This window comes from Acomys minous, assembly GCF_964271855.1.
Source record: "Acomys minous genome assembly, chromosome: 18".
NCBI lineage: Eukaryota > Metazoa > Chordata > Mammalia > Rodentia > Muridae > Acomys > Acomys minous.
This window is the reverse complement of record NC_140501.1, coordinates 33148328-33164060: the sequence shown is the minus strand read 5'-3', so window position 1 is coordinate 33164060 and position 15733 is coordinate 33148328. Positions and strand designations below refer to the sequence as shown.

General features: G+C 36.8%; 1 long non-coding RNA gene across 1 annotated transcript; it reads left to right on the top strand.

Moving 5' to 3' along the window:
• The first annotated feature begins 641 nt into the window (after positions 1 to 641).
• Positions 642 to 14873, top strand: LOC311589675. The gene is made up of 3 exons (XR_014776614.1): positions 642 to 1047; positions 3100 to 3158; positions 14781 to 14873. It is a non-coding gene; the product is annotated as an uncharacterized lncRNA (long non-coding RNA).
• The last annotated feature ends 860 nt before the right edge of the window (positions 14874 to 15733 follow it).

Below are 15733 nucleotides of genomic sequence, written 5' to 3'. Positions count from 1 at the left end.
TTATTAGCCTTAGGAGACTTGACAATAGTTTAGTGCCTTGACACTCTGGGTGGCAAAATTAGATGACAAAGATCAGCGCAGAGGAAACACTATCTTCCTGGAACATCAATCAACCATTCTTATGTAGCATGTCATGTCTTGAAAATAAGAAACTCTACCTTTCAAATTTAGATGCTTGACCAACATAGAAAATAACCTCAGAGAATGAGCATGTTGTAATTATAGACAGGAAGGTAAAGGTCTATAAAGGAGAGGACAATCTCAGAATAAGGAACTGTCTCAACGGTCCTCTTACTGTTCCTTCTTATAGCATTTGCTACCGTCTGCACTTTGTAATTGAAGAAGAGACAACTTCCTTGAATAAGTAGAAAATTGTGTTCTTTTGATTTTTAACAAAAATTGTGTATGTCAAATTTTGCTTTTTGGTGATTTATGTTGTCAATGTACTCTTCACCTTGGATGCTAAATGTCCCTCTAAAGTGCATACGTTGGTTGAAGGCTTGGACCCCAAGTGCACCAGTGTTCAGAAGAGAGGCTTTTGAGGGGTAATTGCATCATAAAGGCTCTGACCTCATGACTGGATTCATGAGCTTGGGGGGAAGGTTTGTTCACAAGTGATCAGTTCTTCCCAGGCACTGGCAGCTGAGCACTCTCTGCTACACCTCACCTCACCATCATCCTCTGTCTCCTCCCTGACACCACTCAGATGCCATGCACTGCAGTCTTTGAATCTGCAAACCTTTTCTCACCTGTTTCTCACGCATCTTTTGTTAAAGCAATGGGGGCTGTCTGACACCGCATCTTAGGAGCCTTTAAGGAGTATTGGAGAAACTCTAGGTATGGACATGGTCCATAAAGAAGCATTGCTGGGCACGGTTGTGCTTGCCTGTAATCCCAGCACTCTGGGGGGTAGAAGCAGAGGCAGGTGTATCTTTGTGATTTTGGGGCCAGCCTGGTCTACAAAGCGAGTCCAGGGCAGCCATGGCTAAACAAAGAAAGCTTGTCTGAAAACAAACAGCAAAGAAAAAGCATTTTCTCCAGAATCAGGTAAAAGAACATATAGTTTAAGTTTGAGTGAGTGAGTGAGAGAGAGAGAGAGAGAGAGAGAGAGAGAGAGAGAGAGAGAGAGAGAGAGAGAGAGAGAGAACATAATATGTTAGAGAGCCAACTGAAACTAAGAATTAAGATAGAGCAAAGGATCAGCATCACCCAAAGATACAGGCCCTCCTGTGCCTTCATCCTTTATGGGTCTTAAAGGCAAACCACAGCAAATAGAAATATCAAAATTTGGGGACTTTTTAAGTAGGAGAAAACCATGATTTATTCTAGTGGAAAGTTAAAATAGACTTAATTTGAATAAATTTGTAACAAACGACATCAAGAAAATTGTGTGGATTATGGAATTTTTCTTTCAAAAATAATACTTTTAATACCTCTCATGACTGTTTGAGAATTTCATACAGTGTATTTGGATAATATTCACCCCTTATTCCAGCTCCTTTTAGACTCACCCCTCCTTCCAGACCCATCCGACTTTCTCTCTACTTTCATTTTAAAAATGTGTTCGATTTGTCTTGCCGTATACTCTTATTTATTGAATTTGTTTTTTTGAGAATTTCATTGAGTGCTATGTTTATATATTTATAAATATATACATATAGAAATATATAAAACTATATTTATATTTCATTTCTATCTTTCCCTCTTTTACAACTGCTGTCACATTCCTCTAAATTTATCACCTCTTATATATCAATAAATATAAAATTATATAATATATAAATAATATACAAGTTAAAAAATATATGAATGTACATTTATAATATATAATTTATTGTATTACTATAATATAATAAAATATACTGTATACATGTAGTATTGATACATATTTATAATTTGTATGTGTGTTCTTAGGGATGCCTGATGCCTAGTTGGGACAACATAACCTATCAATCAGCTTGTTTCTGGAAAATATTGATACTTCCTTTTTCAGTAGTCATTGATTACCTATAGTTCTTTATCTAGGAATAAAGTCTTGTGAAGTTATTATGTCCATGTTGGCATGTCAATTGGTGCTGTCATTATGCAGATTTATTTGAACAACCATTTTGAGGAAATTTTATGGATGCAGCACCTTTGTAATGGCTAGAAGATATGATTTTGTAGTAGGTTCCCTGGTCCCATTGCTTTATAATTCTTACATACACACACACACACACATACACACACACACACACACACACACACAGACACACACACAGACACACACCACATTCACATACCTTCTTATACCATATTGTTATCATTATAACTTGTTATCTGTGTTAAATCTGGTTTTTTACTGTGCTTAACTTGTAAATAACCATAGCTCTAGAGTTCTAGGAAAAAGTCTGATCCATAGTGGTTTCAGGCATCCATAAGGAGTGGCAGAGATATCCTGTGAAGATAAGTGGGGAGTACTGTAATATTTTATCTAGAAAAAGACAATATTTGCTACTTTAACAGGATCTTAAATCCCAAAGATTACTTCATGATGGCTCCATTCAGATGAATATTTCTTTTAAATGACTTGCACATAGTCAAGCCTTCTAAAGTTCAACTGAAATTTATGCATCTCTGACATATATAAACAGACACAATAGCTGCTATCAGATGACAACATTAAACTTCTCTCAGAAATTTCTGCACACAAATATTCTCTAGGCAGATAAATGGCTTTGGCAGAATTACTCTTCCAGTAAGAAAACTACAGAGTATATTTTGCCTTATTATGTACAGAATGTGTAAATGTGAAGGAAATCATAAATATCATCTGCCCCAATCTTCCCAGCAGGTGCTGCAATATGGTAGCAAAATTAGCATGCCATTAAAATCTCTTATAATGGTCATTTTTGGCTTCCCAAAATGTGTTACAGAAACCAAGGCATGCCTTCCATCATTTGTGTTTTATCAAAGAATCTGCATGATTCTTAGACACACTAAAGATCAAAGTCCATTGACTTCAGGTGTTCAAGCATGGGCACCAACATGGTGGTGAAAATGTTAAATATATAGGACCAAATGGAAGTCAGTTCTATTATGTGTAATCTACCTTTACAGATGCATGACTGCTGTCAGGAAGGAATGAGTCCAGTCTCCTGGGAATACTGCTTTTGAGAGTGAGTAGCTATGGTTGTTATACAGTGCAACCCGCTTTGGCATGCAAGTGACTCTCTTTATCTCCAGATATTACAATGAAGCCACTCTCTAAGTTGCCAGTGTCATGACCTCATGATACATTGACCCCCAGAATCATGAACTAAATATTGACTTTTTAATGTATAAGTTTATTTCCTCTCTTGGTTGAGGGTCCATGAGATTTCCCCATTACATTTTAGCATGTCTGTTGGTGTCCTCCCTATTCAAGCGTTGTTCTTGCAGAAACTTCTCTTTACAATAGCCAGAAGATTATCACAAAAACAATAACCAATCATATTTCTTACCACTGGATGTCTTTTGGACTCCAGGACATGCAGAAATTCTCTCACCCTCTGCAGACATGCATTTTCATTTTATTATAGCATCAGCTTAAAGTCTAGGATCTTCTAACCTAAACCTCGAGTAAATGAAGCTCTAAGACTTAAGCATATCACCTCAAATGATTTCCCTTTTTGATCTTAAAGATAATGGAAGAGAAGCCTGCGAAGTTATCTTCCACTCATATCCTTGACATGTAATGGTGGACCATACACAAAGTAACTACTGTAAGACTTTTCAATCTAAAAGCAATACATGGAATTTCTGAAATGCAGCTAGGAAAACACTGAAAGTCATTCTAATAGATCTTCAAAGACTGAACATTTGCAATGATTCTCAGCCATACTCTCTGGGTTCTTGTTTCCTTGAGCCTTGTCTTAGTTTTCTGTTCTCATAAAAAGTGGTACATGTATGTAGCTAAGAATGATCTCAAACTGCTTCCTGCTAGAACAATTCTCAGGGTACAATCTCCCCATTTCTATGTGTCATTACTCTTATTAAGCTAGTTGGTAGTAGCGCTGCATATATTCTTTGAAAAATTATTATTAGTGGTTGTTTGAATGAGAATGGCCCCATAAGCTCATAGATTTGACTACTTGGCTTTTGGTTGTTGGAGCTGTTTGGCAAGGATTAAGGGGTACAGCCTTATTGAGTCATAGAATACCATTCTTTTTATGGCCAAGTAATACACATTAAACTTATTTTCTTTAACTACTCACTTGCCAGTTGACATCTTAGTCAATTTCCTAGTTTGACTATTGAGAGTAGTGCTGTATTAAACATGAGACTCTTTAACATATTCATTTAATTTCATGGACAAGAGAATTTGTGACAATATACTTCATGACATCTCTGTTGCAATCAAGGCTATAATGGATGTATTCTCAGTAGTGGAATTGCTAGATCATAAAGTAGATCACTTCTTAATGGTTTGAAGACTGTACCATAGTCAATGAGGTCTCTATTATTCTACATTCCTACTATGTGGATGTGGGAAATTTGCTGAATCTTTTTAAATCCCTTTCTTTTTTTTATTAGCCATTCAACTTGTATATGATGACATTCCATTACAGTTGTGACTTGGATCTCCTTGAGGATGATTGCCATTTTCCCCAAACCTTTGTAAACACTTTTTTTTGTTGTTGTAGTAGTAGTTGTTGTTGTTGATGGTGTTTTTTGTTTTTGTTTTGTTTTTTGTTTTTTGTTTTTGAAATCTCCACTTAAACAAATTTTAACTGGAACTTTAATTTTTATTATTGTGTCATTTGAATTCCTTTTATATTCTGTTAGCTACTCTAATATTGGATGACTTACAAATATTTTCTCCTATTCTGGAAATTGTATCTTCATTCTTGGTAATTTCTTTTGTTGTATGGGAATGTAAAAATAATTATTTTATATTTACATCCCAACCACAGTTTTCCCTCCTCCCCCTGCTTCTTGTTCCCTCCCTACCTCCTCTCTCACAAGGATCCACTTCTCTACTTCCCTTCAGAAAGAAGCAGATCTCTCAGGGATATCAGTCCAACTTAACATGGCATAACAAGTTATAATAAGACTAGGCACAAACCCTTATCAAGACTGGACCCAGCAACTCAGTAGGAGAAAAAAAAAAAAAGGGTTTCAAGAGCAGGCAAAAGTGTCCGAGATAGCTCCCATTCACACTCTTAGGAGTCCTACAAGATTACAAAGCTACACAAATATAGGTATATGCAGAGGATCTAGAACAAAATAGGTATATGTATGCTCTGTGATTGCTGCCTCAGTCTCTGCAAGCCTCTATGAGCTCTGCTTACTTGATTCTGTGGGTGGTGTGTGAAGAAATCAAGTGATATGATTATTCTTGCTCTCTACAGCAGTTTGATATTTCCTTAAATAAATCTGAACAGTGCTTTTAAAGCCATGATATTGTATATTAGATCTATTTTTATTCCAGCCTTCCTTTATCCATTTTGTTAGTGAATATCTCATCATTGTTCACTTTCTGTGCCCTTAAGGCATAGGCTTTGAGGAATTTACTTCTTGTAGGGAGAGATAAGTAGAGAAACAAACCAGTTAAATTGAGCTTAGTTCGGAAAGTTCAGCAGAGGTTCATGTATACTACCTGAGAATGGAGAAACACCCAAGGAATAAAGGGACAATCCCATTCTGTTGTAGAAGATACTTGCCAAATGACTTGAAAAAGAGCTAGCCATTGAATAACAAATGATTTCAATATTACTGCCATATGATCAGGCTTCTAATATCAAAATATATGTATGTATGTGGGCAGGAAAGGGGATAAGAGGAGGCAGGGGAAGAAAATGGAGGAGAAATGGTTCAAAGTGCTAAGGGACCAAAGTATAAAGCCATATTCTTATAGGGAAGTTAGATTTGTTTTGAGTGTGCTTGTGGGATGCTGAAGTTTGAAGAATGGTATTGGTATGGTTTGATGTGTATTTTAAAATAATGTGTAAGAGAGTAAAGTACAATTTATATGCTTGCAACTTCAACAAAATGAATGTATAATCATTTGAAGATTCTGAAGTCATGTTCAATAAAACATGTTTGACAGTTGAAACTCCTCCTTAGCCATGACAGGGAAGTGATATTTTTCAAATATCAAGAATTAAAGTTCACACTGAGACAGGCTAGAGACTGTAAGATGGTAAGCTCCAGGGAAGATATGGGGATGTCTCTAGCTGAGCAGAGGATGAGATTGAGGGTGCTATCTTCTAGCCAGGCAGGACTTAGTGATGGGAGGAGAACACCAGCCCACTTACACAACCTTCAGCCCAAAATTTACCCTGCCTACCAGATGTGCAGAGCTAAAGATAGAGTAAGGATTGAGGGAATGTCCATCCAATGCCTGGCCCAACCTGAGACCCACTCCATAGGAGAGAGCCAGCCCCTGGTGCCATTAATGATACTCTGCTATATTTATAGAAAGGAGCCCAGCATAACCATCCTCAGATAGCCCTCACCCAGAAGCTGATTGAATCAGATGCTGCTCAGTCTCACAGCCAAGCATTAGGCAGAGCTCAGGGAGTCCTATGTAAGCGTGGTGGTGGTGGATGTGGTGGTGATGGTGGTTATAGAAGCACCCAGAGGAGAGAGCACGACAAGAAGGCCACCAGAGTCAACTAATCTAGAGCCATGGGGCATATAGAGGCAGAAGCACCATCCAAAGAGCGTTGATGGACTGGACCTAGGCCCCCTACACATATGTAACCTATGCACAGTTTGATCTTCATGTGTGTCCCCTAGTAAGTTGAATGGGTATTGTCTATGGAAAACAAGACTGTGTTGCTTGTTTTCCAGAACTTCACCCTAATTGGTCTGCCTTGCCTGGCCTCATTGGATTAGAAGCTCAATCCTGATGCAGTTTGACGTGTTGGAGTGGTTTGGTGTGTGTGTGGCTCCCCTTTTCTGAGAAGAAGAGGAAGAGGGTAGGAGGGAGGGACCGAGAAGAGAGGAGGGAGAGATCTATGATGGGATGTAAAGTGAATATATAAATTAAAAATAAATAAAGAAATAATTAAAGTTCTTTCGTGAAGATGTTAAAAAGATGTTAACCATAGAATTAGAACGTGCATACTGTCTTTAGGATTGCTAACTGTATTGAAAATCTGCTGAAGAAAATAGGATTAGAATTTGACTATTATATCAAATATTATGAAATCCTTTTGTAAACAAAGATGTTTTACCAAAAAACAAACAAACAAACAAACAAACAAAAAACAACAAAAAAACCCCCAAAGTTTTCCAGTGCCTGTGCTGAATGTCCACTTGAAAGCATAATGGCAGTTTATGACATCAGATTTTGTCTCCCTGGAAAGGACTAGATGTTGCAAAGAAATACTATGATTTCAGAGGAAAAAATGAGAAACATATGATCTGGTAAACATGCAAACTGTATTTTTATGCAAATACCCTTATTTAGAAAAACATTCAAAGAAAAATGTACAAATTTGCCCACTAAAATTGCAATATAAACAAACTCTCTTAGCCATGAATTTTTAGATTTTTCACTGGGCTTCTAAAGTCTCATTAATGTAATCTTCAATTTGAAAAATGTGAAGAAAATCCTTAGGAGACTTGACATGCCAGTTTTTGTTTATAATAATCAATTTGGAGGTTTATCATAAAAATCCAGTTATATTTAAAGTCTCACAAAGCTACTACTAACAAACTAACATAAGTAGTACAGGCCTTTATTGCATGGGAAATATAAAACACACACACATTATGAATTTTTCTGTCTTCTGAAACTACCGGCATCTAAAAATTTAAGAGTTACTTAAAATCTTTCTTTAAATCCTCCTTCTCTACCCTTTTGTTACTGTTTTTGATTTTTTTCAAATCCTCCCTTCACAATCTATGGGGTCTCCAAAGCCTATTTTAACTTGTGAATGGAATGCTATTTTATGTTGGTTTGTAAGTGGAGGATGATTTGGATCATTCTTCTCCTTTACAGAAAATTACTTTCAAATGCCTTCTGCAAGTTGAAGCCAATTGGAGCCTGAGCAATTTAGAAAAAATAGTAGGAAAAATAATAAATAAAGATAGATAAGATCAGATTTCATATTTTGAGATCCCTTAAATTTTGCATTAGAGGCAAAGTATCATGGCTCTGATTTGATTTTGTTTAATAAAACCTGCTCATTTTGCTTTTATGTAATAGAGAGCCATATACTTGTCAGCTTTTAACCAAAATAAGCTAGTCCAATTTCAAACATGTTTTAAATTTGTAATAAACTAAGTAATATGTAGCATCAGAAAACCATTCTTTCATGTCTAGAACCACAGACTGTTACAATCCTGTACCAAACAAATTAAGCTTGAGAGTGATGATCCAGGTGAATCAGGTGGCAAATATTCAAGTTCTACTTTGCTAATTATTAAAAGATAAATGTGGTTCTTTTTAACTTTTCTGCCATAAATTTATTCACCCTGAAAACTCAAAATATAAGATCCAAGTTCATAGTTATTTTTCAGAATAAGACGTCATTTAATGTAAAGTTGCTGTCAACTCTTAAACCTATATAAACACATGATTCACTTATCACTATTACTAATGCTGCAACAGTCTTTTTTAAAAGCACATATGATTGAAGATATAAATTTTTTGTAGAGTTTAGCTTTTCAGCTCTAGTTATTCAGACACTCTGCAATTATTCTGATAGAGTCACTAACTTTCAAACCATCCACACTGAGAAACTATGTAATCAAGAACAGCACTGTCTAAAGATCTGAGATATGTACATTTTAATTTTATATTGCATTTAATAAAAATCTGAATTATTTTTCCTGTATTAGAAATTAATCCAAATTGTAGCAATAGAACTCAAAACTCAGTAAACATTATCTTTGGCTCATAAATATGGGCTTCACTTTAGCTGTGTGTGTATGGCTGGAGTTCTTTTATGAGGCTGCCTTCAAGTGGTGGCAAGTAGTCGATCTCACTCAAACTAGCTATGTGTGATCTGTTTTCAAGTTTACTTACATAGTTGCTGGCAGATCCTCAACTGATGGTTCTCTCCACAGACAATTAGTCTTCCCACAGGGCAAACTGAGAGAGGGGAAGTGAAAACCGAAAGCAGCTGAGGTAGAAAGTGACTGCTGTTTTAGCATCTAGCCCTTACAGTAAAGTCCATTATGTGGACACATGTTAATAATAACAAGAGTCTTCAATTTTGTCCACACAAGATACTGATATCAAATGGCAGAAATCAGTAGATATCCCCTTAGCAGCTGCTTACCACTGGATGTCTTTTGGACTCCAGGACATGCAGAAATTCTCTCACCCTCTGCAGACATGCATTTTCATTTTATTATAGCATCAGCTTAAAGTCTAGGATCTTCTAACCTAGACCTCGAGTAAATGAAGCTCTAAGACGTAAGCATATCACCTCAAATGATTTCCCTTTTTGATCTTAAAGACATGGAAGAGAAGCCTGCGAAGTTATCTTCCACTCATATCCTTGACATGTAATGGTGGACCATACACAAAGTAGCTACTGTAAGACTTCTCAATCTAAAAGCAATACATGGAACTTCTGAAATGCACCTAGGAAAACACTGAAAGTCCTTCTAATAGATCTTCGAAGACTGAACATTTGCAATGATTCTCAGCCATACTCTCTGGGTTCTTGCTTCCTTGAGCCTTGTCTTAGTTTTCTGTTCTCATAAAAAGTGGTACATGTATGTAGCTAAGAATGATCTCAAACTGCTTCCTGCTAGAACAGGTCTCAGGGTACAATCTCCCCATTTCTATGTGTCATTACTCTCATTAAGCTAGTTGGTAGTAGCGCTGCATATATGCCTTGAAAAATTATTATTAGTGGTTGTTTGAATGAGAATGGCCCCATAAACTCATAGATTTGACTACTTGGCTTTTGGTTGTTGGAGCTGTTCGGCAAGGATTATGGGGTACAGCCTTCTTGGAGGAGGTCTATCACTGGAGGTGGGCTTTGAGGTTTCAAAAGCCCATACTATTCCTAGTTAGTGTTCTCTTTACCTCATGGTTGTCTCAAGCTGTGAGCGCTCAGCTATGTTCCAGCATCAAGCCTGCCTGCCTGCTACCATACTTTCTGCCATGTCGGTCATAGACTCTAACCTTCTCTTAACTGTAATACCCTAATACATTTGCTTCTATAAGTGTCCTTAGTCACACTGTCCTAGAACAGCAACGGGAAAGTAACTAAGGCATTGTTAAAATATAATTATATGATTTCCCCCATTTCAGTTTTCCTCCCTCTAGTATCTATGCCATATCACTCCCTCTAAAAGTCATTGACTCTTTATCTTTGTTATATAGCTATATATCTATCTACACACACACACACACACACACACACACACACACACACACACACACACACACAAACACCACATGATGAGTCCATCCACTGTATATAATTTCCTGTGTGCCCACTTGTATTTGGATAACCAAATGAGATCATGCCTAGGGGAAGACTGATTGTACAAAAGTTAGCATCACTTAGTTCCTTGTAGTCCTTTTTCTGGGCCTGGGGTCCTTTGAGATTTCCCCCTTATATGTTAGAATGTATGCAGTTGTTGTCATCGTTGAAGTCTCGTTTAGGCAGTCATATTGTTGAGGTATCATGAGTAAAGCTTCATTCTCATCAACTGCGACACAATCTCATAGTTATTTCCTAGTACTCTGGCTCTTATACTTTCTTTGTTTTAGCCTCTTCTGTAATTTTCTTTGGGCCTTAGGTGCAGGAGATTGGTGTTATAGATATCCATTGGGGCTGAGAACTCCATGATCAGTTGTTAGCTGCATCTTGACCAATTATGGTTTTCTTGCACAGAGAAGCTTCTTTGACGAGGGGAATGACAGCTATCATTATATGTGAGAACAAGGGTGGGTATTTAGAATGCAATTAAGGAATTATGCTGGTTTGCTAAAATAGTGATAGTAGGTTATCCTCCAAGATCCAAGATTCCACTAACCTCAGCTAGTTGTGTCCTTTTACAGTACCAGTCATGGTCTCCCTCTTGTTGAGTTGGCCTTAAGTCCAATTAGATAGCTGTTGGTTACTCAGATACTTCGATAACAACTAAAGGAAACGTTTGCTGATCTGGTTCATAGGATTCAAGGGCAGGTAGAACTATTGGTTACTTCCCTCCCTTGTTTGTGTGCATAACACTTCCTGGACAATGCAAGTTATTCCTCAGGGAGGAGGATTTCAGGGTCAGATCCATTTTGAATCTTCAGAGTCCTGTATATGAAGTTCATGGTTTCTTCAGGAATAGGGACTTGGACGTATATGTGAAAGACTTTCATCTTCTGTACATGCCTTTTTAGAAATTATTTAACTAGAAACAATGTGCAACAGTCTCTTTCAGATAGTCCTTTCTCTTCCGTGGGTCCGCAGTGGGCATTGGCTAGTTAATACCTTTAAATTATGCACACACCTTATTATTTGATATCAAAGAGCTGTGTGGAAGACAACCTGCTTTTCTTCATTTATACAAAGTTTTAGTTAGCCAAATTCAGTTATATTTTTTCAAATTCCCATGGAAGTGTTGTTCCTGCTCAGACTGCAACAGAATCGTTAACTCGTAACTACTCCTGGGACCAGGGAGAAGGATGTGAAGATAGCCATGGGAAGGGCTTCAAAGTGATTTTAAGTTTTTAATTATTTTATTGATAGAGACAGTATTTTAGTGTTTTATTAAGATACAAATTTACCTGCAAGAAGGTACATTTCATACACTCCTGTGTCTTCATGATACATACAAAGTACAAGAAAATATAGTTACTAAACTGTATAAAAGTGGTCTCTATATGCTTAAAAGGTTCAGTATTATTGTTCTAAAGCTTAAAGTAGAGAGAAAGCGAGAGAGTGAAGTTAAACCAGCATAGATGTTTGAATTGTACATACAATTTAAGTGATTGAACTGAATTCAATTACTAGGTTTTGCCTTTTGGCATTTTTTTGTTATCCACTTAATATTTTTTTTTCTGAAAAGAAAAATATTCTTAGAGAACAGCATTAACATTCCATTCATCATATTCAAAGTAGTATTTTCTTACTCTCCTCAATTTCATATTTTGCTTGTGCTTTGTGAAATCAAAGGGGAAAAACATGAAGAAAAGGGTTTGAAGTCCAGAATAAAATTTAACATATTGAAATATTTTGAGAAAATATCCTTGCCATGGGCTGCTATTCTGAGAAGTTACTGGTGAAGTTCTCCATAGTTGATAAGCAAAGTTGTGTGTGCTTAAATATAGAATTGGGTTAGATGATCTGAAAATGTTAGAAGAGACAGAATCAAACTTATTGCCCTAAAACACGGTTGATCATCTCAATATTTTGTTTAAAAGTCTTCATTTCCTTGGGGGTTTTTTGTTTTCTTGGTGTGGAAGGCATACGCCCTTATATATAACTCAAGGGTTCTTCTTCACCTGCCTCTCTCATCTTATTCTACTACAGCTAGGGCTCATAAGCCACTGGGTTATGGCTTTTCAGGAACATGATATATACTATCTCTGTGCATCACTCTGACTCAGAGACCCCGACTTTCTAACTTCTGAGTGCCCTTCAGGAATGGGCAGTTAAAACCAGAGGACAACTGTTCTCATTTCCCCTCAAGCTTGTATGTAGGTTGGTGTTGTCTCTGTTAATGTATAATTGTTGTATAAAATGTATAATTGTTGTTGTCGCCATCATCATCATCATCATCATTATCATCACCATTACCATCACCATGATCATCATCCTCAAATTTCATTACATTATCATCATACCCTAGCGACAGAAGTGAGATGTCTAAGGCAGCATACAAGACGATGTTCCTTCTCTTTCGTGGACCCATATGTTTTTTTTTCTACTCATGAGTCTTAACTGAATCTAGTTGCCTGCTACCAGCTGACTTTACCTTCAGGTTGTCTACTTTGTATCATCTTGGCTTTTTTAAAATTCATCTTTCTAAGGTTGACTTTATATTCTCTGGTGGGTAGGGGCGATGCCTTTCCATTTTCGTGTTTATGACTTTTCAGTGCCTTATTTCAAGGAAGTTCTCCACTCATATTTGTTGGCTAACCAAAGGGATGTATGTGGTGAATGATTAGAATTATGTTGAGAATATCATAATTATAAAGATATAGAAAAGAAATAGGCAGGTTAAAGAAGTGGTTGAACATATGACCTCTGAAATTAAATTGCCCTGGATCCAGTCCTATTTCTCCCATTTATTAACTGTATGTTTTTGGACAAGTGCAGTAAACTTTCTTCCCTCAGCTGCCTCATTTATTAAATAAGCAAGTAGTATATAATATTAGTTTCACTGGGTTGTTGTAATTTAAGTTCAGAGCTATGTTGAGTGCCTCACAGAATCCAGAAAACCAGTAATAAATGCAATATACTTAATCAATGATTATCATTGCCCAAAGGGGACAGGCTATGGTATTCAATTAACACTCCCGAGGAACAACAAAACATAGGCCCAAGACAAAGAAAGTGCAACTTTCTGCATACCAGTTCAGATATTCTCAATTCTGTTGCTAGGGTATAAAGAGAGTGTATATAAAATTTGCAATCTTTCTCACGCATATTTATTTAAATCAGAAGACTTGAGAGAGGAAGCCCACACTCTCTAAAGCACTGCTGTAGCTCCAATGTAGCACAGAAATGAATCCATAATGATTTGCTGAGTGAGCAGAAAGTATAACCTGGTGAAGTCACTTGATACATTTATGGCCTGACTCTAACTTGACAGTAAGTTATTGTGAGGGTTAATGTTATGAACCAACCTAAAGATTCTGGCATTACAACAAGCACATCTCTTAAGAGCAATTAATTGTGCCTTAAAATTCGCTCACCTTGAAGTTCAGGGTAAATGGTGCCCTTCATCCATGTGTGTGATGAGGGATGGCATGAGGTCAGGATGCAATCTGCAGAGTTGAAGTCTGTGGGATGAGGGACACAGAATTGTGCTAGGAGGAAGGTCCTCGTATATTGAGGGATGGTGGTGAGGTGATCTATGGGAGAATTCTCCATGCCTCCACAAATGCACTTTGTAGCACTGGCCGCTGTATTGGACATGTAACTTCACAGTCTCATAATTCATTATATGACTCCATAGAAAGTAAAATATGAGGGAAAGGATTAGTGGGTTTAGGAAGATAAGGCAGTGAATTAACTGCTCACTGTTTGGAGACTGCCGTATATAACTACCCAGGACACACATTTTTTGATAAATGTCATCTTCAGGGTATTTTCAGATCAAATAAAAGTTTTCCAATTAGTTCCCTTCAGATAATGTCACTTTCCCTCATGAATACACTGTGGTTTATTTCATTTTCCATGTGTAGGTTTGTGGCAGATTTAGACAAAGGTGAGTGAAACCACGTTTACTCTTAGGATACATATTTCACAATGGTGCATTGGTTCTTAGACAGAGAGCTGCTACCAGCCAGCCCTCAAGGTGAGTAAAAAACACCTTGCTGCCTCTTTGGAACAGTAACTCATGCAGGACATTATATCTCATCAGCAGCATACTAATTGGCAATTTGGGAGCTCAGGGCCCTAAGGTATCCATAGAAGAATTGTAACCTTACACTTCAGGGAAGTTTACTTTCCTGGAGGGAACATAGATGCTAAAGTTTGAAAGAAACTTGCACAGTCATATATATGGGTTGCAGACAGAGGAGCACAGGAAAGACAGACATAATACATTAATGTAAACCCCACAGGTACCCCCTGACAAGGTTTTGGATCATCTTAAAACTTGCCACTTTCCTATTTGTTCAGGAAAGAAATGCAAGGCCAATTATGGATGGAAGCGAAGAGGTATTGATATGATATTGTCTGTAAGGGTGAGTTGGCTCTGTAATTTCATTAGTCATGTCAACAAACAGGTGATGTTATAGTCTCCTTGTTATTTAAGAATGGTTTGCTCAGCCCATTTATAAAATGTTTCAACCTATTTTATTAAGTCTTCCTGGAGTGGTTGTATATGTACATTATCATTATGTTATAATGCAAGTCAAGTATTTGTCCTAATATACTAATGCTATTCCTTACATTTAGTATACCTTTGCTATTCCTAAATCACTGCAGTTTGTCAATTAGAAATTGGTCACTGCAGGATATAGTCCTGCCAACTCTCCAAGTTGATTGTTAAAACTTATTAAATTGCATATGCATATTTGAAGACAAATAATAAATATATAAAGCTTCATGGAAAAAAAAAAGAAATTGGTTACTGAAACCCAATGATCAGAGTTTTGAATATAACTTTGCTTGTGAGTTGGAAAGACAATTTGGGAGGGATAATAATAGCACTTTACCTGGGGGATTGGCAGTGAGGCTTAAATAAGATACACTTGTAAAGCTCTCACTATGGTGTATGACACATAGTAAATCCTGCACAAATGTTGGTGACCTGCACCATTAGTACTGCTGTTGTACAGAAATAGTCAAGGTTGAAGTGAACTTTATGATTCAAAACCTCCTTTAAAATTAATCATATAAAATTCTCAGGGAAGAGTTCTTTATTTTTTATAAACTTAAAAGACTGCATAAAATAGTCAGTATTTTTATTGTTAGTTATTCTAAGGTAACCATGAAAATATATTACAAAGTTTACCTATGTGATTGTACTTTTTTTTGCCATTTTGACATGTTTTATTAATTTATTCTTGTTACATCTCAATGGTTATCCCATCCCTTGTATCCTCCCCTTCTTCCCTCCCTCTTATTTT